General features: G+C 47.6%; 1 protein-coding gene across 7 annotated transcripts in view; it reads right to left on the bottom strand.

Annotated features, from left to right (window-relative positions):
* PTP4A3 (protein tyrosine phosphatase 4A3) overlaps positions 1–23,638 on the bottom strand; it is a 170,086-nt gene that overhangs the window by 83,696 nt on the left and 62,752 nt on the right. The window contains exon 1 of one of the 7 annotated variants that reach the window (XM_006125626.5): positions 5,974–6,378. The exons of 5 other annotated variants lie outside the window; for them this stretch is intronic. The gene's annotated coding sequence lies outside the window, so the exon portion shown is untranslated. Of the gene's footprint in view, positions 1–5,644; positions 5,780–5,973; positions 6,379–23,638 lie in introns of those variants that run through there. One more of the 7 variants, XM_025185915.3, reaches the window with a different exon arrangement.

Below are 23,638 nucleotides of genomic sequence, written 5' to 3'. Positions count from 1 at the left end.
CTGTAGCACAAACCTGACTCAGAATCCTGACGAGGGATCTGAGACCCTCTGCCACGGGATTTATTTGCAGTGGAGACGTACCCTGAATTGCAGTGGTAGGGGAGACGACTGTTGAAAGGTGGAGTTTGGCCAAGATTTTAAAGAGCGCTTAGTAATTGTTGGTGTTCAGCTTGAAACACCTTGAATGGGACATGTTGTGCACAAATTATCCAGCACCTGGATCTCAAGTTGGGCACCCAAAAGACTGTGTCATAACTGCGAGTCACTTTTGAAAATCCAGACCATATATTTTTTCCTATCATGCAAAACAGCAGATTAAAGGAAAGGTAAAAGGTCAGCTACAGTAGAACTTAAAGCAACAGCAGCACATGGCATACCGCTCAACTAGAACAGAGGGTGTCTGGATGGATAAATATATGAATTTGTGATAGACAGGCCTGATAAATACAAAAAGTTCCAGTGCACAGACCTCATGGAATGCATCATAGTCCTCCTGCCCAGCCAGGACTCCAACGCCACTGAGAAAAATTGAATCTGACAACGGAAGAGACACTGTATTGGTCACAACCCATAATCACAGCCAAAGGAAAGAAAAGTTCAGAAATTCCCAGTGGGAGTAAGGGTGTGGAAGGAAACAGGAACTAAAGATGAAAGGGCTAGAGGAAAAAAAACAACCCAACATCTGCACACAGAGCTTTAAGTGGTGACTGGGAGGAGACTGACCCAGGTGCTGTGCTGCCAAGCAGCCGGAAAAAGCAAATCAGTGTCACCAATTGAGGCCTCGCTGTCTTTTAACAAAAGCCATGAGACACCATGCAATCTGACATTGAAGGCAGGACAGATCCATTAGTCAGTAGAGGGAAGAAAGAGATGCATGGTGTAGGTACATCTGCCTCCTAGAAGCTCCTTGAGAAATGAGTAGAACTGAATGGGAAAAGCTGTCTCACGTGCCATGACAAATTCTGAAAGATTTTTCAGTTTTTGAAAACTGGAGGTTTGAGGGGGGGGGGGGGGGGAGGGGTGACAGAAATCTGGACATTTTTAAGAAAAATGAAAATTTCCATTTAGAATACAAGAGGTCACTTTTCATTAACACTATTAGAAAGACACTGACCAGCGCTGGCAATAAGCATGAAAGCAAGAGACAAATCCAGTCAGGCTGCTGGAGGAAAAGAAGGGTTAGGGGAGTGTCATTCAGGAACACATACAGAGCTCTAGCTCATCACAGAATATCTCCTACTCTCTCCTTTGCAAGACATGCTGGCCACATCTGTGTCACCAGCCTGAGACGCATGGAGGGATGGTGGCAAAAAGTATAGAAGTGGATGGGCCTCCCAGGATAAATGCAAAACCTACTCCGGGTTGAGAGTTCTGACCAAGACAACCAGCCTCACTCGAAAATAGACCAAGAAGCTGTGTGTCCTCCAAGGAGGAGTGCAGCTGGAGGCCCGACACTCCGTAGGAATGGTGGGGGAGACATGCAACCAGTTTCTAAATGAAAAAAAGCATGGCCCAGTGGTTAGAGCAAGAAGACTTGAAAGACCTGGGTTCAAATCCCTGCTCTTCCACAGATGACTTTGGACAAATTGCGATCCTCTTTGCATGTCAGTTTCCCCGTCTGTAATATGGAGCTAACTGCACTTCTAGATCTTACTGCTGGGAGGATTGAGGTGTTCAGACATTACAGTGGCCATATGACTACTTAAGAGAGCTACCTGCGTCCACAGTACTGGCCAGTGTCCACGCTTCCCTGTAAACTGCATGCTGAATAGGGAGAGATTAGCAGATTAGCAGAGCGCTGGTTAGCAGAGCATCCACTGATTAGCAGAGCGCCAACTGTGAGGCTTTTTGTTTCTATGGATGGTGCACATTTGCACATGCCTCAGTGCAAATAAATTATTCCGCACATTGACGCAAAAGATTAGAAGGAATATTGCTTACCAAGTCACCTGTATTTGTTAGAAACTACAGACCTCAGGCTGAATACCATCACATGATCCTGTTTTAGCCAGCTATCTGAACCATGTTTTCCCAACGGCTTCAGGCATCACAACCCACCAATGGCCAGGTCTCCTCTAATGGTCACAGCAACACACTTTACACAAGAAACTCAACTCCACTTCAAGTCTGCATCTCAGTACACAAGGTAGCAAGTGCAAGTTGTTTACCAATGGTTTTGGTCTCAGTTTACTGCACAGCTTGATTTGCAATGATGCAAAGACTTGCTTGTAATGAATTCCCCTTTCATTTAATCCACACATTGTATGAGGGGCAACAGCAGAATCTTACAATCAGTGTCTGTGTTCTGCAGGGCAGATGAAACATTAAAAAAACATAGATCAGATTTAACTAACAGTTTAGTTGCTGTGGAATGCATCCGAAGCCCAGAGAAGTTGAAAATTGTTATTAATTGCCATTTAGTTTGTTATTTCTTATTGAACTACAACAGTTTCTGCCCATAAGAGAAAGCAGAGAGCTTACCTTCATGGCCTCAGGGTTTATACTGAAGTAGCTATTCGAGGATAAGCTTCTCGATGGACACTCATATCTCAGAATAAGAACACATCCAAATGGCAACAGTGGAATACAGACTGACCTCTCTAGTACAGCACCCTTGGGACCTGGCCAGTGCTGAACCAGAGAATTTGCCAGACCATGGGAGGTCAGTATTGTCTAGCAGCATTACCAACACTTCCATGGCTTACTGGGTACTTAGAAGACATTTAGGGGTAAACTGGAGCTAAGTAACAGCGGAGAACACAGAGCCAGAACTAGTGGCTGTAAACGATGGATGTTGCCGGACCAGAGAGTGCCCGATTAGAGAGGTTCAACCTCGATTTGTGTTGGAAGAGTTATTCTGGTAAGTTACCAAATGGCCACAAGCCCTTAGTTTACTACATCATGTAGAACAGCCTGTCCCTGCACAGGTTAGCTGTGCAACCAAACGCTGATGGAAGCTACACAAGTCTGGAAGCCCTGACTTGACTGCTGCATGAATCAAGAACGAGCGTAGAGAACAAGCTATCCTTGGCTGTGCTGACGCAGATGACCCTCCAAGTACTGCACTTTCACAACAGTTTGTCTATCTGAGCAAGGACAGCTAATAAAAATTACCTTGACAGTAGCCTGAAGTCTAGCACATGGCTTGCCATGAACCAGACACGCAGGAAATCAAAGAAAAATTCCAAACTCGCCTATCTGCTCTGAAGAACGCACACCATTAGGATTTGTTTTATTAACGATCATGTACCTACAGGCCGCAAGGAGGAGCGGAGGCCCACTGTGATGGGTGCTGTAGAGACAGTGAGAGACAGTCCCCATGCTAAAGAGCGTATAATCTAGTTAGACAAGACAGGTAGAGGGTGGGAAGGGAGAGGTTTAACTTCCTTAATGTCATCCAGCAGGTCAATAACTACGCTGGTAACAGACTCCGGGTCTCCTGACTCTCTGTCCAATGTCCTCTGCGCAAGACCATCCTGCCGTCCCTAAGCACTGCTTGGCCAACGGATTAAATTCTGTATTTCCTTGAAGCTCACTGAGGAACATGCGACTAAATTAGAATCTGTCTATAGACTTCCTCCGAGAGTCACATGGCTGAGAGGCACATGACAGCTACAGAGCATTTGCCTGACTGTTACACTATGTGCATGACATGTTGAGCAACACTGCCTCAAAGGACGGTGGCTTGGCATGAAGGAACACAGGGGAGCAGTATGCCTCCAACTCCGGAGCAGGACACCCCCCCTTCCCTCTTTATGACTCGCTTCTGAGCCTCATATACACCCCAGAACCCCTGCCACCACTCCCCATCATTAGGTGGAACATCCTGTACGGCTCAGCCAAATGCTTCTAGGGGGCTAGTGGCACCTGAGCAGAAGCAGAGGCTCAGAAAAGCATCAGGGGTTGGAACATGGCATGTCACAGGCCTTTGGAGGAGCTCAGCTACAAAGCAAACTCAGGGCAAGGCACCAGAGCGCTGCACTCTTGAACAGGCTTCGCCCGCACACGACAAAAACATCACAGCACTGAATTCAAATACTAGCGATTATACAGAACCACCACAATTTCTTCGGAGGAGAAATTTCAACCCTCAGAAAGTGCTGAAGAACCGAGAGAGACCACGGCCCCAACGCAGCAAGGTACTTTACGCATGTACCTAACTCTAGTGTGACTGTTGGCGTGCTGGTTGGGCTCGTGTTTAAATATCATGCTGAGATTTCGCAGATTCGACTGTCAGATAGGACCACCAGGATTATCTAGACAGGCCTCCTGCCTAACTTTGTCCATGGCAAAAGCGATCGTTCATACTCAGAGCAGGGATATGAATGGGTAATCAATTAACTGGTAATCCGGTAAGCATCACCCTTTACCGGTGCCCTGGGGTTAGGACTGAGAGAATCCTGCTGCCGGTGGCAACAGCAGTCCCAGCACCGGGACTGGATCCCACTTACTTAAGTAAGCAGTTAAACATGAGGTTAATCAGTTAACTGATTAATTGGGATTTTACATCCCTAAATCAACAGAGTTTGCTGAGGGCCAGTAAAAGAGCCAAGAACTGAACTCAGGTGAGTATCCGAGTTCCAAGGCTACAATGAACGACAGCCTCACAATGAACAATAAGCCCCAATCCCCAGACCTTCTGCAATTTCATCTGCTAAAACTCAGGGACACCTCTGCCCAAAGCCATTCTGAGCAGCCCCAGCTGCTAAGCCCACGGCTGGCCTTGTGTAATGCCAGACTTCTGGATGTCTAGCAGTAATCCAAGTGCAGTCACTGCTTGCCTGTCCACATCCTTTATTGTATTCCTGCCTCGATTCCTGGGAACAGTCCAAGAACTACCAAATGCTCAATCTATAAGGCAACTGGGTTGGATTATCCATCTCCTCTAGGGGGAGAGGTAGCCCCGCATCTCTTGGCATGAAAGCAGGGCTCTGTTAGTCTTCACATAGCTTCCTTATTATCAAAGAAGGGCAAGAATGTTGCCCTCCCCAGATGTTGAGAGCGTGACTCTTAAAAAGAGAGAGAAACAGAAACTCAGTATCAAGCATGAAATCTGTACCAAAGAGCCAACACAAGAAGCTCTCATGACCCTGACAAATTTAGTTTTATAAAGACTGCACTCCTAGTACCAGGCATCTGGTGCAAACTCAGATGCTATCTGGGAGGCTTAATAAAGGAAATGTTTACACAGACACGGCTATGCTTTAAAAAAGCAAGGCCTTTCTGAATGTGTGTCTAAAATCCACTTCTCAGGAAGACACAGATCAGGCGAGAACTCAACAGAAATGCTCCATTTCTCATAGAAAAGGTGGGTAAGACAAGGTTGAACTACTTGGTTTCTCAAGACACAGGAAAAAAGGTTACCCCAAGGACAGCCAAAATACATTGCTAGCAGCCCCCTTTCCCTGCACTGCTGTAAATCTGGGTACTTGAGAGAATTAGCTTAAGATTTATTTACTTTTCACACTCACTGCACGCATCACATCAGCCTCTCCCACGTGGCACTGAACTACTACTCCAGCTTGAAAGAATTAGCCCCGTACGCCAGCGCAAGGAGCCGGAAAGCTTTCAGTATTTCAGGCTTTAAATGCAAAGAGAGACATGACAGCGAATACAAGATAAGAATCAGCTACCGACAACTCACTCGCGCTAGAGGCGGTGACTCCTTCTGCGTGCTCACCGGGGGCAGAATGAGCTACCCCCCGGCCTCAGCGTGAGATCCGGGTTTGACTTTCTGCAATATCCTCTCGCCAGCAGCTCGGAGCTCTCAAAGGCTGCTCCAACGTCAGAGGTTTTCCTGACTTGGATTTCAAGCAAAGCTGATAAATCTTACGGAAGAGGGGGACACACACACACACCCACACACCCCCCCCACCCACACACACCCCCCCCCCCCCCCAGTAATACAAGCCGTACTCACTGGAAGCAATTAGTTACCCTTTGGCATGCAGCTCAGGTTGCTTCCAGACTTACCTTCAGCCTCCAGACAGCAGCAACCCCTTGCCCCCTGTTTCAGTGAACAAGAAAGCAAGCAAATCCAAGGCTTGGGGAAGAGGGGGGAATGAATCAACGTGCTCCCTGCTGTTGAGCGCTGCAATGTCTGTGTTCAATTAGTGAGCTCAAATGCCAGTTCGGCGCAAGAGGGGGGTCGCGGGGGGAAGAGAGGCCAACTCCACAGGGAATCGTAATATAATCATTTAAGCTGGCTGCCTTGCAAATCGCAGAGCTCCAGTTCTGCCCTGGCGTGGCACCAAAAGCCTGAAGGGCTGTGAAAAGAGGCCTGACTGGAAAGCAGGGAAGCTAGCAAGTGTGGCTTGGATTTTCAGTGTCAGTACCAGCCCCGCAGGAAGCGGATCCTGATCAAACAAGAGGATTACATGCCAGGCTTTCAGCAGGAGAGGAAGAGGAAGGAGAATCTGAGGTAGTTTCCTATTCCCCTCCCCCCACCCCAATTATTCTCCGCTGGAATATTAAAGGTGGCGCGCTGGATCGCTGCTGGCCAAATGCTCAGCGATGAGGTAATTCAGGAAGCAAGCCAATCCCCCAGGTTACAGAAGGTTGGTGTGGTGGCCGAGGTGCGGGACCAGCCTTCATAGACATGGGCTCAAGTCATTGTCCAGTCACAGGCTCCCTGCGTGGTCTTGGCTGCATCGCCGAAGCCCACAACGTTTAAGCTTCTCTGTTTCTCAGCCAGGGAGAACGGTACGTGCCGAACTCACAGGACCGCAGGGAGGGCTCAACCCTTCATGAAAATCTGTCATGGGCTCCGAGATCGTTGGAAGGAAGGTGCTTCGCTACAGGAAGCACAACAGTATTCTCAGGGGGTGGAAAACTGGCTACAAGGCAGGATGAAAAATACTGTGGGTGGGGGGCTGGAGCCATGATCCTTCCTGCCAGACTACCTGCCACGGTCTGAGGACTAATGGGAACTAAATGGCCAACTTGAGTGCTCTCTTGTTCCAGGTGGAGAAGCTGGTGGCTCCAAAGTAAGCTGGTGACATTAGCACTTCCTGCTGGCCCTATTCCTGAGCTTCCCTGACTTATTTCCCCATCTTCCTCCAGTCAATTCAATACTTCAATGTCTTTCTGGGTTGCTGCCCTGTTGGGAATACTAGGATTTCTACTGGGCAGCTCAACACCCATCGCTGGAGGGGAGACCAGCGAGGAGAGACAACAACCAGGATGTTGGAGGGAACATTTCTATTTTTAGAGCATCCTCCTGCTTAGCAACCTGAGTCTGGTACCCACTGTCCCTAGCTCAGGGTGCCACGTGCTACCAGTGGCCGATGCACAAAGGGACCACAACGACAGCCACCTGTGGCGGTGGCGGAAGTGGAGGGATGTTCGCTGGACAGTGAAATGCAAATAGGTTGTGAAATAAATGATTTCATCATGGGAGCGAATGAGAAGCTGGTTTACATAATAGCTGATCTCTAAGAGGAGATTGTTCTCCAGGGAGTTTTGAAGCAAAATCCATCCAGGGTAGAAAAGTTCAAGCGTGCACAGGAGTTTTTGGGCCACCACTGTTCTTTCTCCTCATGATTTATATATACACACACACACAGGGCTCGCCAAGCCGCGGTGAGCCCCGCTCGCCAGCCGCGTTGTCCGGTGATCTCTGCATGTGCAGATCACCTGAATCTGGCTCTTCCAGGTTGTAATCTACTCGCCACGGACGAGTAGATTACATAGATTGTCGAGCCCTGTGTGCCTATACACACACACACACAGGGCTTGACAAACGGTTGCGAAAGCCGCTCGCCAGCCCCGCACTGCGCATGTGCAAGAGCCACATTACGCATGTGCGCACCACCAGTAAACGGGTTGCACGGCTGAAATCTACTCACCATGGGTGAGTAGATTCTATAGTTTGTCGAGCCCTGTATATATATATATATATATTATATATTTTGTTAGTCTCTAAGGTGCCACGGGACTATTTGTTGTTTTTAAAGTTACAGACTAACACAGCAACCCCTCCAAGACTTTGGGTACGTCTAAACTATATGGCTCCGTCGACGGAGCCATGTGATTTGTTTGTTTGGCAAAGAGAAATGAAGCCGCGATTTAAATAATCGTGGCTTCATTTAAATTTACATGGCTGCCCCGCTGAGCCGACAAACAGCTGATCAGCTGTTTGTCAGCTCAGCGCGCTAGTCTGGATGCTCCCCTGTCAACATGAAAGCCTTTATCGACCTCCCCGGTAAACCTCATCCTACGAGGCATAACGGGGAGGTCGATAAAGGGTTTTCAGGTCGGTGCGGGAATGTCCAGACTAGCGCGCGGAGCCAACAAACAGCTGATCAGCTGTTTGTCAGCTCAGCGCGGCAGCTATGTAAATTTAAATGAAGCCGCGATTATTTAAATCATGGCTTCATTTCCCTTTGCCGATCAGCCTAATCTACATGGCTCCATCGATGGAGCCATGTAGTTTAGACACACCCTTTCTGATTATGAGGCTACGTCTACAATGAGGAGGAGACAAAGCAAATGAAGCACTCATTAGTAACTTCTCGCACTTCATTTGCATATTCTCTTCCTATGCTTTTTGCAGAAGAGATTTTTGCGCAATAAACAAGCAGTCAAGACAGATCTGTTTTGTGCAAAAAAACCCTTTTGCGCAAGAACCTGTAAACCTCATTTTTTGAGGAATAAGGGTTCTTGCGCAAAAGGGGCTTTTTGCGCAAAAACCTCTTCCGCAAAAAGCATTGGAAGAGAACATGCAAATGAAGCGCGAGAAGTTGCTAATGAGCACTTCATTTGCATTGCCTCTTCCGCAAAAAAGAGGCAGTGTAGACGCAGCCTGAGAGTTCAGGATCAGAACTAACATGGAGGACAAACTCTCTCACACCTTCTTAGCACCCACCAGAGACTGGCCACTATCAGACTCAACACACACGGCTAGGTGGAGCTCAGGTCTGATTCAGTCTGGCAAACCCTAGGTTCCCTCCTTGTTAGTCTCTTCTTATGGCCACTCTCTCCGCCCTAGAAGATAGCGCCACATTCTGTGCTCTCTCCCATAGTCAGCTCGTCTCCCCTGCCCCAGACCTAGAGTTTTGGTACTTCCAAAGAGCGTCTATGAAAGAAAACAAACTTAGCCCTCTGGTCCCCCCCATCCCACACTCACAAATCCCAAATACGGAGGCTACTTACCTGGTGTGTGCTAGAATATGCTCTGTGATTCCTCCCATCTTTCATTTATCTGGTTACCCGATTCAGCTAAGGCTGACTCTGCTTCTCGGGGGCAAGAGTCTTCTTTGGTACTTCCCTATTCTGCACCTAGCACAATGGGTCCCCACTTCTGGATTTGGGCTCTGGACCACCGTGGCCATCCAGTCCGACCTTGTGCATAGCCCAGGCTGGAGGATTTCAGCGATTCCTACTCCACCAAACAGCCTGTGGCTGAATTAGAGCATCTCCTTTAGAAAGCTGGTTAGTGATGGATTCTTAATGATAGAGCTTTAGAAAGCTCCTATTTCCATAATTCCTGCTACAATAGTTAATTACCCTCCTTGTTAATTAGCACCTTATTTCCATTTGGAATTTTGCTGATTTCAGTTTCCAGCTACTGGATCCTGTAACAGCTTTGTCAGCTCATGCCTGCTAGTATCCTAACTTCTCACTATGGTGGTAATTAAGACTACTGGGAAATACTGTATGAAGACACAGTCTCTGCCCTAGGGGAATTACAGGCCCACAGCCCCCATCAACCACCATGCCTCCACTCTCTCACCAGTGGGTACAAGCAGCTGTGTGTGGGCTTGTTCAAATTCCTTGGCCTTTCTGCCCAGACGAACAGCAAATCCAGCTGGTCGCAGAAGTAGTTGTGAAAATCTGTTCCCTAGGAACTCGACTGAGCCCACCATACCATTTCATCTACTGTACATGTCCATCAGAGGGCAAATTTCTGCCTTGGTTGGAATTTGAACGCTCAGTCTCAAGAGAAGAGGGCTGCACTACTGTTCATGGGCTGCGCACATTTTAATAATGGGCTCCCACAAAAATCTCTCGGTCAGCCTGTGGACAGGCCCACACACACACAACCCCAAAATGCCCCTCAGACTAGTTGCACAGGCAACATCATAAAACCTGCTCTTCAGAAGCATTTTGATAAGCCTCGGGTACATGTCATCTCTGGCAGGGTTTAACACAACCACAGAAGTAGGGGTGAGCTTTAGTGATAAAGGAACCAATCCAGTTTAGCAGCAGTATTTTAACAAGGAACTCACCTGACACCCTAGCCCAGTGTTTCTTAAACTTTTTAAGACTGAGGAACACCAAACCATAAATATTTTTATGAGAAACACCAAGGATTTTTTGTTGAGCAAATAATTAAAAAAAAAAAAGTTGGAGGGGGGAGGGAGTTATTGAGCCAAAAAAAGGTCGCTTGCCCCTTTAAGGGCAGCCATTTTGAACTCTTTTGTTCTCCACAGGACACTTCCGAGCCTCGCAACAAAGTTTAAGAAACACTGCCCTAGCCCCTCCGGCTCGGTATCCCTGTCCTACAGCCTATTGTAACTTCCCTCAGTCATCAAGTTCTCCCCGCTCCCATCTGGTATTCCTGTCTATCTTTCTGCACCCTGTTGGCAAGGGTCTTCCCCACAGTCCCTATGACAGATCAGTATTTCTGAAGGGTCCAGCCTACACTAGGGCGTGACTTTTGCCATGGCAGCTGGCAATGGGCCAATAGGTTTTTGTAATGCTGCAGCACAGGGATGGGGAATCTACGGTTGGGCCGGATTCAGCCCCTGGCTTGCATGGATCTGGCCCGAGACACGAGGCTCTCATCCCCAGCATCGGGGAGCTGGCATTGGTGCTCCAGCCCCCGGTCTCCCACCCCATTCCCGCACCCCCCTTCCCACACATACACACACACCTCCCACCCCCAGCCTGCTCCTGCACCCCTCTCCCACCCAGACCCTACACTCCACTTTACTCCAGCATCCTCCTCCGCCCAAACTACTCTACCCGCACTTTGCTCCTGCACCCGCTCCCGCCCACACACCCCCACTCCTGCCCCCTCTCTCCTGCCCATTTCCCACACCCCAAGTCCACTTCCCGGCAGCCCCCTCCCAGACACTGAACCCCTCATTTTAACCGCACCCCAGAGTCTAAGGGGACCCAGAAAATCTACTAGCGTGGGCCCCCCTTAAGCACTGGTGTGCAAGAGGAATGTGGGGCGTATCCGTCTTAGTTGGGGGCCATGTCAGTGACGGTGGTGGTTTGTTTATTTTGGGGGGCTTTGCGCTTCTCACTTCTGTACAATTTTTCTTTTTTCTGGGGGTCAGCAGCCCTCAAGCCAAAAAAGATTCCCCACCTCTGCCCTAGCATAACAGAGGCATTAATGGATGTGTATCGCTCTCCTGCAGCCACTGTCTCTTTCTCATCACTGGCATTGAGCAGCTTTTGGAACCACCCAAAGGCTCCTCAGGATAATGTATGACACAAAATCCCAGCTTGCTGGCAGGCTGTTCCCTCTGTAGAGGCTGAGGGCGTTTACAAGAGAAGGGAAACAGGAACAGCAGGGAGCGGGTTAAGTGATTTCAGCATCAGATTAGGAGTGTGAAGTGCCTAAGCTGTAGCCACCTTAGCTGCCTCAGTTTCCCTATCTATAAAATGGGGATACCACTGGGTGAGGAGTCATTAGCTGAGGTCTGTACAACGCCAATGTGGAAAGCATCCTGTAGGCACAAATGGTCATTGTACTGCTTGGTCAAGTAGGCTACTTTTCATGGGGGAAAAGCCAAATGGCTCACCAGCTGCAATTAATCTATCTTTTCCAGGACTGCTGGGCTCTTCCCTGGCCATGCTCACTGGCCTCTGGCAAGGTCTGCACGGAGACTGCCACACTGGTTTACTCACTACCGAGACAGAAGGGGCTCACTCATCCAGACAGCTAACCCACTGGAGGTAGCCAGGCCAATAGAAGAATACTTCCACTGACCTAGGGCAGTCTAAACTAGGGGCCGGGTCAGCTTATCTATCTCACTTGTGGGGGATAAGGGGGGGAGAGCAGGTGGATTTTTTCACACTTCTCAGTGATGTAGCTCTGCCAACCTAATATTTTAATGTAGGCCTGGCCTGAGGGTTATAACTATTCTCATTGCTCACCAACCTTCAGAAAGACCCACAGGCATACCCATCACTGAAAAAGTCCCAGAGAGGTCTCCCTGTTAGTCTGTAACTTTAAAAACAAAGAGTAGCCCTGTGGCACACTAGAGATGAACAATATATCCTATCACACCATCCTGGAAAGTCAACCTCCTCTGAGAGGGAATACAAAGGGTTAACCAGTAAGCATCACCCTTCCCAGGTTAACTGGTTAAATGTAATGGTCAACCGGTTAGCTTTTTAAATGGGATTTTACACCCTTAATCTGTTCACAGGAACTCTCACTCTTTAAACCCACGATGTGAAGAATTCTGAGTGCAGGTAATCCAATATGCCCCTCTAGGGTACAAACTGCATATGTATTTAGTGGGGGGGGGGGGGGGGGCAGGGGAGAAACTATGCTTAAAAAAGAACTTGATAGTCTGTGCTGGCCAGCAAGTCAAAAAACTTTGACTCCCCCTCCCTCCCACGCCCCACCAGGAAATCTCTTTCCAGTTTTCCTGCCTGCGCTAGCTGTGCTATTTAAGACAACACCTAGACTACCACACTCGTAAATAACAGCTATCTTGCATCATATAGTATAAGGCTCTCAACTACAGCTGAGCAATACATCACAGACTAACTTGAGAGACTGCACAAGCACGGCCCTGCCCCTTGGGGAAAAATGCCAGGAGCTCTTTAAATGAACCCGTCTGGTCAAGAGCAAAAGTACTGTGCCTCATCCAGAAACTGTAAGGATGGTGTCAAAGACAAAACCCTATCTGCTCCCAGGGGCACCTGGGAGTCTGGAGGGCAGCAAGGAGTTGAGCCAGTGAGCACTCTGCTCCTCAAGCCCCGCTGCCACCCGAAAGTTTAAACTCCGAGTGACAGAATCATGCGTCTCAGCCACTGTGCACAGAGCTGCATCCCAACCAGTTTTCCAATCAATCCCCCACAACCCTTCCAACTCCCTGTTCTCCTTGGAGCTTACAGCTTGTCCTTTACATTATTCCACAGCGAAAACTCTGGAACTAACTCTCCCTGCTGGGCTTCCCAGTGCATCCCGTCCTCCTGTCCCAGCGGTTTTCAAACTAGGGGTCGCAACCCACTATGTGAGGCATGGAGGCTCTTTGCTGCAGGAGGATCAGATGAATAGTGGGAGGGATAAGGCAGCTCCCTGCCTGTCCTGGCACCGCAGACCGTGCTGTGCCCTAGAAGCGGCCGGCAGCAGGCCCAGATCCTAGATTGGGTGGGGAAAGGGGGGGAGAGCGTGCACAGGGCTCCATGCATTGCCCCGGAGCCAAGCACTAGCTCCGCACTCCCATTGGCTAGGAACCTGCTGCCGGCTGCTTCTGGGGTGCAGCGTGGTCTGCGAGGCCAGGAGAGGCAAAAAGCTGCCTTAGCACCCCCACTGCACCACTGAATGGGAGCAGCTCAACATAAGCCCCTCCTGCCCCAGCCCTGACCTCCCCCAAGACGGAGTCCCCTCCTACACTCCAAAGCTCTCCTGCTCAGCCCTCACGCTCTAATCAAATTATGTTGGGTCAAGGGCATCAATTTTCTTCAATCAGGTCATGAGAAAAAAAAGTCTGAAAACTACTGGTTTACCCTGTAAGTTCTTGTCTCTCTCTGGGTTGTTTGGAGGTGCCTACCACCATGGTACTGAACCTCTTCACTTTTGCACATTTTACATGTGGGGCTGCAGGCTTACAACCACTAATGCACTGCCGCACAGAAAAGAGCAATCATGACCCACCACTATGTTATCGCCGTGGCAGCAAATTCCCTCCTGGGGATATAAGAGGAAGACAGCTGCAAAGATACAAGAGATATGGAAATGCTTAATGCTTCCCCTCCCCCATACCACACCCATTATAAACAGAAATAATTACATCACCAATAGCTACTTACTGGAATTCAGAGTAGTATTTCAATCCTTTGATGCGAGTGTCTCTGCGCACAACATGCTTACCTTGATATATGCGTGTCTCCAGTCTAAGCAATCTTTACTGGCCTATCTTGTTCAGCTCTTGGGGGGAGGCTTCGCATGCTGTCCCCACCCCCATAAAATCTTTCTGCTTCTATTGGCCAACAATTGGTGGGTGGAGGCAGTGCAGCACAATTTCTCAGGTCCCATTGGCCGGTTTTCAGCCAATAGGAGCTGAGAGATTTTGTTGGGGTGCTGGGACAGTGCCCAAAGCCTCCCCACCCACAGCACAGCCAGTCAAATGGAACAGCCAGCCAGGGGCTGCTGGCAGGAAGGGAAACCTGCTTGATACCTAAGCAGCTCCTGGCCAGCAGCAGTAAGCCCAGCCCGGCCAGCCTGCCTCTGGCACCCCACCTCCTCCTGCACCCAACTCCCTCCTAGTCCCTGCATCCCTCCCTATACCCCTCGCCCAAGCCAGAATCCTCTCCTGGACCCATACTCCCTCCTGGACCCTGCACCTCAATCCCCTGCCCCAGGTCACAACCCCCTCCTTCACTAAAATTCCCTCCCATACCCCACACCCGCTCCTGCACCCCAGTGCCGTACCGCAAGCTCCCTTTTGCACCCAACCTCTGCTCTACATCCTGCACCCCCTATTGAAAAGTGTGGCCCTTGATCTGTTGCCAAAATCTTGAAGTAGCTCCCGCATCAAAAATTATTGCCCACTCCGATCTAAGGGGATGTCTACACTAACACTGCGGCTGTAATTTCCAGTTCAGGTAAACATATGTGCGAGAGTTCTGAATGACCTAGTGTACCAAAACTAGCAGCATGATTGCGGAGGTGCAGGTGACTTGACGGCTATCTGCCCCAAACATGTATCAAAGGTCCTGGACATGATGGCGTTCACAGAGGCTAACCAGTCCCACCGCCCATGCCACCACACCTACACTGCTATTTTTAGTGCACTAGTTTAATCAAAGCTAGCACATGTACCTCTACCTGAGCTTGAAATCACATCTCCAGCTCCCGCATAGACTAGGGATATTAAATATCGGTTAATCGAATAGTCGATTAACCTCATGAATTCTTATCGGTTACTCAACTATTCTATAGTCCCCGGGGTAAGGCCAGCAGCCAGTGCACTCTGGCCCCACTCCCGAGGAGCCCCCTGCCACTGCCTCTGATACAGCTTGGCTCCTATACACTTTAAATGTGGAACTGCAGCAGGGGTAGGTCCCAGACCTGGCACATTGGCCAGGCTGCTAAAAAATGTACTGACAGGCGGGGAGAGAAGGAGGGCAGGAGAAATGAGTGTAGCCTATAGCATTAACCGCTAAGCTTTTGCTTATCGGTTAATCGACTACACTATTACATCCCTAGCACAGACACACCCTGACTAGACATGGAAAGGCATAAGATGGGAGGGGAAATAGACACAGAGGGAATGGGACTAGCCCAAAATCACAGCACATCAGTGGCAGGCTGGAACAGAACCTACATGTCTTGATTTCCTGTCCCACGGGCTGTGTCTGCTAGAGGGGTCGGCAACTTTCTGAAGTGGCATGCCAAGATTTAACTCGGCGCGGCCCAGGGTAAGATCTCTCCTGCAAGTGGGGCAGGGGCTCTCTCCACCACGCGCCCCACTTAAGTCTTCTGCCCTGGGCTCTCTCCTGTTTTTCCTGCGGCCAGAGGAGGAACAGTGTGCGCACACTTCCCCGCAAGTCAGATCTAGCATGGAGCCTTAGGGCTTCCTCCCCTCCCACCAGTGCAAAAAGCCAGCACTGGCTCCAACCTTGCGGGGTGGGGGTGGGGGAGCGTGATGCTGGATCACCAGCAAGGGCTCCCTGTTGTGGGGGGGAGCGAGGGGGAAGCCTGTTCATTGCGCATGCCACCCAAAATCATCTTCCGTGCCACTTACGGCACACGTGCCGTACACTGCCGACCCCTGGGCTAGACCATATGAACCTGCTGATCAGCCTGCCAAAAATACTGTAAGGTAAAGCACAGCTTTCCCTCCTCAACCAGCCCCCTCTGAGAGCCAACCTTAATACCTCAACAACAGAAAGCAAGGATAAACTGGCTGTATCAACAACAACAAGAAAATAAAGATCAAGAAGCTAAGGACGTGGTTTGAGAGCAAGAGTTTCAAGCGTCAATTGTTTATAACTTGGTTAAAATGGGTCTTTCCTGCTGCGGCTTATACCTGTCTGTATGGTGCATACGTAGGAGTAGTGCATCAAAACAGAGAAAGCTAACATTGAAGTTGAATTGAGGAGCGACTGCCTGGCAGACGTCCTGTAACACTGTGGAATAGTTTCCCAGAATAGTATGGAACATGCAACATTGGACCGGACAAGGATACAGTAAGTACCTGGGTGTGTTCTCACACGCAGCACCACACCACGTATCTGAGAATTAGCACAGTTGAAACTGGAGTGTTTTACACACATTTAGCTATGAAGAAATATTTATCTACTTCCTTCCAGTTCAGACAGGACTATAGGGTGGTGAACTCACTTCAGTAGTGGTTCTCACACTAAGTCCTAGCAAGCTGCAGCTAAAATGCAGAAGTATTGGGTTGTACTGCCTGTGTAATCAATCAGGACAGCAGTAATGGATTCTTAAACTGACACGGCACATTCCCGCATTGCCCGATCACGGTCTACAAACCACAGTTCAACAACCAACTGTACTAGAGAGTCTGGTGTGGTCTGCTGAGGAGTGGGCTAAGGTGCTTCAACAAATCTGTTCCTTTACTCTATATTGAAGGTTCCCATTTATCCAGTTGCCTGACTTCCAAAAAGAAGGGTATGAGAGAGACAGCCTTTAGGCAGGTCTACACAACCACTTAAGTCAATGTAACGTATGTCGCTCAGGGCGGTGAAAAAGCCACCCCCGTCTGAGCAACACAAATGACAGCTACCTGCAGCTGTCCACACCAGCGGTCTGTTGGTGGGAGACACTCGCCTGACAATATAGTTTCCATCTCTCACGGAGGTGGAGTAATTATGCTGACGGGAGAGCCGCATTCGAGCGGCTGCTGGATGGATGTAGCGCTTCTCATGCAGGCTAGTTCTAAGGCTCTCTTCAGCAGCATATCCAGCCCAATGAGATGTGGGGCCGGCCTAATGCAGAAGCAGCCAAAAATCAGGTCCACCTCACCTGGAGGATGGGTCACATGGCAAGAATGGGGGGGGGGGGGGAAGAGGGCAGACAAATCAGAAAAGACTTCTCCCTCCCAGAACACAGCAGGGATTCAGTCAACCTCTTCGTGGTACACAGGGAGGTCCATGTTGACAGAAGGGAAGGCTGTCCCTCGGGAACCAGCATCCCCTGTGAGCTGTGCGCTTGCCGGGCCTCTCAGGAGAGATTCAAATGCTGCCCAGTTGATTAGCAGAGCGTCCACAGCTGGGTTTTGTGTTTCTGGGGGTGGAGTGCATTCACACATGCCCCAGTGCTCATAAAAAATGTATTATGCACGTAGATGGAAAAAATCCTTAAATCGAGGGAACATCGTCAGGAACCCGGAACAGGGTCTTATGCTAGAAAGAAGTGAAATTCCTGCCTTCAGGGAGGCCAACAAGCCATTGCAGGACCTGGGGCAAGGTGTGTGTGTAGGGGGGCTCTGTGTCTCAGGTGGAAGGGGCGGGGCTGGGGACAGGCAGCCCTAAGCGCTGCCTGGGACGTGGCACTTGGGTCCCGCCACAGACCTAAGAGCCGCACGGAGCAGCACTCTGGTGGCAATTCAAAGGGGCCCAGAGCTCCAGCCGCTGCTGGGCTCTTTTGAATCACCAGACTCCGGGGCAACTGTCCCACCCTCACCCCATCGGCAGGCCCACCTCCCTTAAACCATATCTATAGCTTATGAATTGGAACCAGTTTCTCTATTGAGGGAGCACAAGAGAGCATGTGGGGGGAAGGGGAAGAGGTTTGGAGACAGAGTATTGTTCACTAGGCCGGTCTCCCCTTCTGCCAGCCAATTAGCACGTCCCAGCTCTCGGCACAACAAAACGGGAACAGCTTTGGCTCCTTCCCACACCGCTGGCAACACACAGGTTTTCTCATCTCTTTCTGGGCTGTGAACCAGGAGCAGAAAGTAGGTTACTGTCTCAGCAGCTGCCACGGCAAATGAGTGTTTTAAGCACCATCAGCGTATCCGCACGCTGGGACTCAGCAGCACTAGTGCATGAAACCAGCTGTCGAGGCTGGCTTTCAACATTACTACGCGCGTTACTGGGAAACTGTTCAATGCCCCTGAAGAGGTTTTTATTTTAAAGCTTCTTTTCTCACCCATGAGTCGGTAGGATAATCTCTAAGAATATAAGAGCAGCCATCCTGGCCTCAGACCAATGGTCCATCTAGCCTATTATCCTGTCTTCTGACAGCAGCCAACACAAGAAGCTTCAGAGGGAATGAACAGAACAGGGCAATTAGCAAACGATCCGGCCCCTCATCCAGTCCCAGCTTCTGATCTGCTGAGGTTTAGGAACAGGCAGATCATTGACCATCTTGGTCAAAAGTCATTGATGGATCTATCGTCCATTAATTTATCTAATTCTCATTTGACTTCGTTATACTTTTGGCCTTTCACAACATCTATAACAAATTCCATAGGTGGCGTGTGTGCTGCCTGAAGAAGTACTTCCTTAGGTTTCTTTGAAAACTGCTGCCTCTTAATTTCATTGGGTGACCCTTGGTTTGTGTTATGGGAAGAGAGAGGTAAACCACATTCCTGTAATCAGTTCCTCCACTCCATTCATGATTTTAAAGATGTCTATCATGTTCCCGCTTGAGTCGTGTCTTTTCCAAGATGTACAAGATCCGCCTTTTTTAACCTCTCATATGGAAGTTGTTCTGTACCCCTAATCATTTTTATTAGCCTCCTTGGTATTTTTTTTCAATTACAATGGATCTTTTTTGATGATTGTATTATATTTGTGTTCAGTTGTAAATTTTTTGAAAGAACAATCAGAACATTTTATTCAGAGTTAAAGACAACCTTCATTTCTAGATGTTATTAACTCTGAGATTCTTCTGTAGCCATTACTACACAAGAAAGAAATTTTGGAGTCATCATGGATAGTTCTTTGGAAACATGATCAGAACTGCATGCAGCATTCAAGGTGTAGGGGTAGCATGGAGTTATATAATGGCATGATGATATTTTCTGCCTATTATCATCTATCCCTTTCCTAATGGGCCCTAACATTATTAGTGTTTTTGACTGCTGCTGCGGCTGCAAACTAAACAAATGTTTCCAAAGAACTATCCATGATGACTCCAAGATTTCTTTCTTGTGTAGTAATGGCTACAGAAGAATCTCAGCATTAAGAACACCTAGAAATGGAGGTTGTCTTTCACTCTGAATAAAATGTTCTGATTGTTCTTTCAAAAATTTACAACTGAAAACTAATATAATACATCATCAAACTTGATTATGCAAAAGAAAAATGCTGCTTTTAATCATCTTCATTTAAATGAACCAAGCATAGAAACACATTTTCCTTCTGCTGTCAAATCATGTTTTAAACATTCCCTTTATTTTTTAATAGTTCATGTTTAACATAATACTGCACTTGCTTTTTTTTGGGGGGGGGGGTCAATACTGTAATTCAGACCCCATCATTTTGTATGCAATACATGGGATTATATTTTCCAATGTGCACTACTTTGCATTTATCAACATTCAATTAATCTGCCATTTTGTTGCCCAGTTACCCATACTGCGAGATCCCTTTGTAACTCTTCCCTGTCTGCTTTGGACTTAATTATCTTGAGTAGTTTTGTTATCTGTAAACTTCACCGCTTCACTTATTATTGTTTTTTCCAGATCATTTGTGAATAAGCTAACCAGCATTCATCCCTCTCCAGAACCTTGGGACATTTTGCTATTCACCTCTCTACACTGTGAAAATGGACCATTTATTCTTCTTGCATCCTATATTTTAATCAGTGACAGATTCATGAGAAGTTTTCCTCACTTAATCTATGACAGCCTACTTTGCTTAAGAGCCTTCGATGAGGGAAACGGTCAAGGCTTTCTGCAAGTCCCAAGTCCACTATATCCACTGATTACCCTTCTCCATATGCTCATTGACACCCAGAAAGAATTCTAATCCATCGCTGAGGCAAAAGCCGTGTTGACTCTTCTCCCACATATGTTCATTTGTGTGTCTGATCATTCTGGTTTTTTACTGTCGTTTCAACCAATTGGTACTGAAGTTAGGCTTATGGCCTGCAGTTGCCAGGATCACTGCTGAAGCCTTTTTTCAAAAAAATCTGAGTTAACATTAGCTGTCAGTCCATTACCTGGTTCAGAGGCTGATTTAAGCATTAGGTTACATATCACAGTTAACAGTTCTACAATTTCTTACTGATGTTCTTTCAGAATTCTTGGGTGAATACCATCTGGTCCTGATAACTAATTGCTATTACATTTATTATAGACTCATAGACTTTAAGGTCAGAAGGGACCATTATGATGATCTAGTCTGACCCCCTGCACAGTGCAGGCCACAAAATCTCACCCACCCCTCCTAGAATAATCTTCTCACCTATATCTCAGATATTGAAGCCTTCAAATACTTTGAAGACCCCAAGATGCAGAGAATCCTCCAGCTGTGATCTGTGCCCCATGCTATAGAGGAAGGCGAAAAACCTCCAGAGCCTCTGCCAATCTACCCTGGAGGGAAATTCCTTCCCGACCACAAATATGGCGATCAGCTAAACCCTGAGCATGTGGGCAAGACTCATCAGCCAGACACCCAGAAAGTTCTCTATAGTAACTCCTATCATCCCTCCATTGACCTATTTCCCACTGATAATGAATAGTCAATTAGCTACCAAGATCATGTTATCTCATCAAACCATCCCCTTCATAAACCCATCTAGTTTAATCTTGAAACCAGATAGATCTTTTGCCCCCACTACTTCCCTTGGAAGGCCGTTCCAGAACCTCACTTCTCTAATGGTTAGAAACCTTCGTCTAATCTCAAGTCTAAACTTCCTACTAGCCAGCTTATATCCATTTGTTCTTGTGTCCACATTGGTATTAAGCTTAAATAATTCCTCTCCCTCCCTGGTATTTATCCCTCTAATATATTTAAAAAGTGCAATCATGTCCCCCTTCAGCCTTCTTTTGGTTAAAGTAAACAAGCCAAGCTCCTTGAGTCTCCTTTCATTTATTAATGTCTTGCAAAAGTATTTCTACTGACACCTCAAAGTGGGACAGTTCCTCACATCTGTCACCTAACAAGAATGACTTCTTGCTTTACATGCCCTGTAGGGAAGATTGGTGCACAGAATTTACTTCGCTTCTCAAGAACAGCCTTGTTCTCCTTGAGTACTCCTTTTGCACCATTTGTCTAGTGGCCTCATTGATTGCTTGGCAGGCTTCTTGTTTATGATGTACTTAAAAATGTAGCTGTTAGTTTTTGTATCTTTTGCTAGTTACTTTTCACATTCTTTTTTGGCCCACCACATTATACTTTTCAATTGACTTGCTAGAGTTTGTTTTCCTCAGGAGAATGTGACTTCCAATTTTTAAAAGATATCCCTCTCTTTTAATTGTTATTGAGCCATGGTTGCAATTTTTTTGGGGTGTGACGTAGTGGGGGTACCTGGCTGGTTTCTATGCTGCTGGCTCTGGGGGATCCCCCACTGGCTGCCGTGGGTACCACGACCCAGCAAAACAGGATGAGTCACTATGCAAACCAGTGGCCAGACACCCCCCATGGAGAGGAACAAAGGAAGGTGGAATGCTGCCTTGGCTGGGGGGCAGGGCTGGAAGTGAGGGAGTTGGTTGCTGGCTGTCGGAGGGCATGGAGGAGAGCCTAGGAGAAGGGGCTGGAGTTTAGGGGCCCAGTCTCCCCCATCTCAAGGGGGCCTGAGGCATCCTAGCCCAGTTCCTGTGACCAGACTACATCTGTGCTGCGCTGTGCTGGAGGAGCAATAAACCACCCTCAATTCCACTGGCTGGTGCAGTCTGTTTGTGCCATTTCGGGGTGCAGGAGACAGGGAACCCCCAACGCGCCGTCACAGGGGTCATCTTACTTTTTATTATTAAAAGTAATAATTACTTTTATTATTATTACTTTTATTAATACAAGTAATAATATCCCTAGTATTATTAATATTAGGGATTTACATTTAGTGTAAGCCTTTGTTACGGTGTTTTTAAAAGAGTTGCCGTGCCGCTATTTCATTCCTTATTGTTCCTTTCAATTTTTGTTTAGGTAGCGGCCTCATTTTTGTGTGATTCCCTTCTTGAAGTTACAGGCAGTCCCCAGGTTACATGGATCTGACTTACATCAGATCCCTACTTACAAACGGGGTGAGGCAACCCCACACTAGCTGCTTCCCCCCAGCAGACCAGGGAGACGCGAAGCTAGCGCCCCCCCTCCCCAGCAGACCAGGGAGACGTGGAGAGGCTTTTCTCAGCAGACGCCTCAGCTTGAGAATATAGGACTGAGGGAAGTGAGGTGTGGGAGAATAAAACTGAGCTCTGGAGAAATGTTTGGCTAGAGTTTCCCCTACAATATGTACCAATTCCAACTTACATACAAATTCAACTTAGGAACAAACCTATAGACCCTATCTTGTACGTAACCCGGGGACTTCCTGTATATGCTAGTGTGAAGGACCTACCATAAATTAGCACATATAACCCGCATGTAAGTATTACCCACACCTGAGTATAACCCGCGGTTTTCCCCGATTGAGTAAAAAAAGTCTTGTATATCCCGTGCAAGTGTATAGCCCGCAGGAGATGGACCATGGGTAATGTTAATTCAAAGCACTTGTAATCAAGTGTTAATGAGGCACTAAGCAGGCTACAACTCTTATCACTGAACCACACCTCTTTTCCATTCATTTATTCCTTCAGTGTTTTTAACTTGTATTTTAAACTTTTATTCTTTTACTAGTTGCACAGTAAACTAATGAATTTTAATGTCTTTTAATGAAGTTTGATATAATTGCCTCTATTATTTCATTAAAATATGCTGCTTTTCTCAAGTAGGAGTCAATCTTCTCTTCCTTTCAGTAAAAAAACCCTGTATTACACAGGGACAAGTATAGCCTGTGGGAGGGGGGTATGTAAAACTTTGTGTAACCCGCGGCTTATATTCGCTAAAGTACGGTACTCCTTCATTCTATATTGGCAGCATTGGTGGTGGGAGAAAGCTTTTAACTTCAGATGTTGGCACATTGCTTTTGAGGCAAGTGTTAGGACAAATTTGCCCAAAATGCAGGTTTTGCAATAGAGTTTTACATCACTTTTAAAGCTGTAAGAAATGCTGACATGATGCTATATTTACTGACAGAGATTTTAATAAAAAACCTGTTTCCACTATAGATATTGCTTTGCAGCCTCAGAGTTCTGCAATGTGGCAGTGCCTGACAGTGGCATGGACTAGCCCACGGTCATTGCTCAAGCTGGGAGAAACGCAAAAGTAAACCAGATGCATAATTAATGAGACGTCAGAGTGACGACTTTCGCTTTCATAGCAGATAGCATTTCTGGTACCAGTGTAATTTTTTTTAAAATAAAAACTTGAGCATGTCCCTCAATTATAATATGAAATAAAAACATTTATAGGGTTGATGAATACATTTACG

This window comes from Pelodiscus sinensis, chromosome 2 (assembly GCF_052426305.1).
Source record: "Pelodiscus sinensis isolate ZL-2025 chromosome 2, ASM5242630v1, whole genome shotgun sequence".
NCBI classification, from domain to species: domain Eukaryota; kingdom Metazoa; phylum Chordata; order Testudines; family Trionychidae; genus Pelodiscus; species Pelodiscus sinensis.
This window is presented reverse-complemented; position numbering and strand designations above follow the sequence as displayed.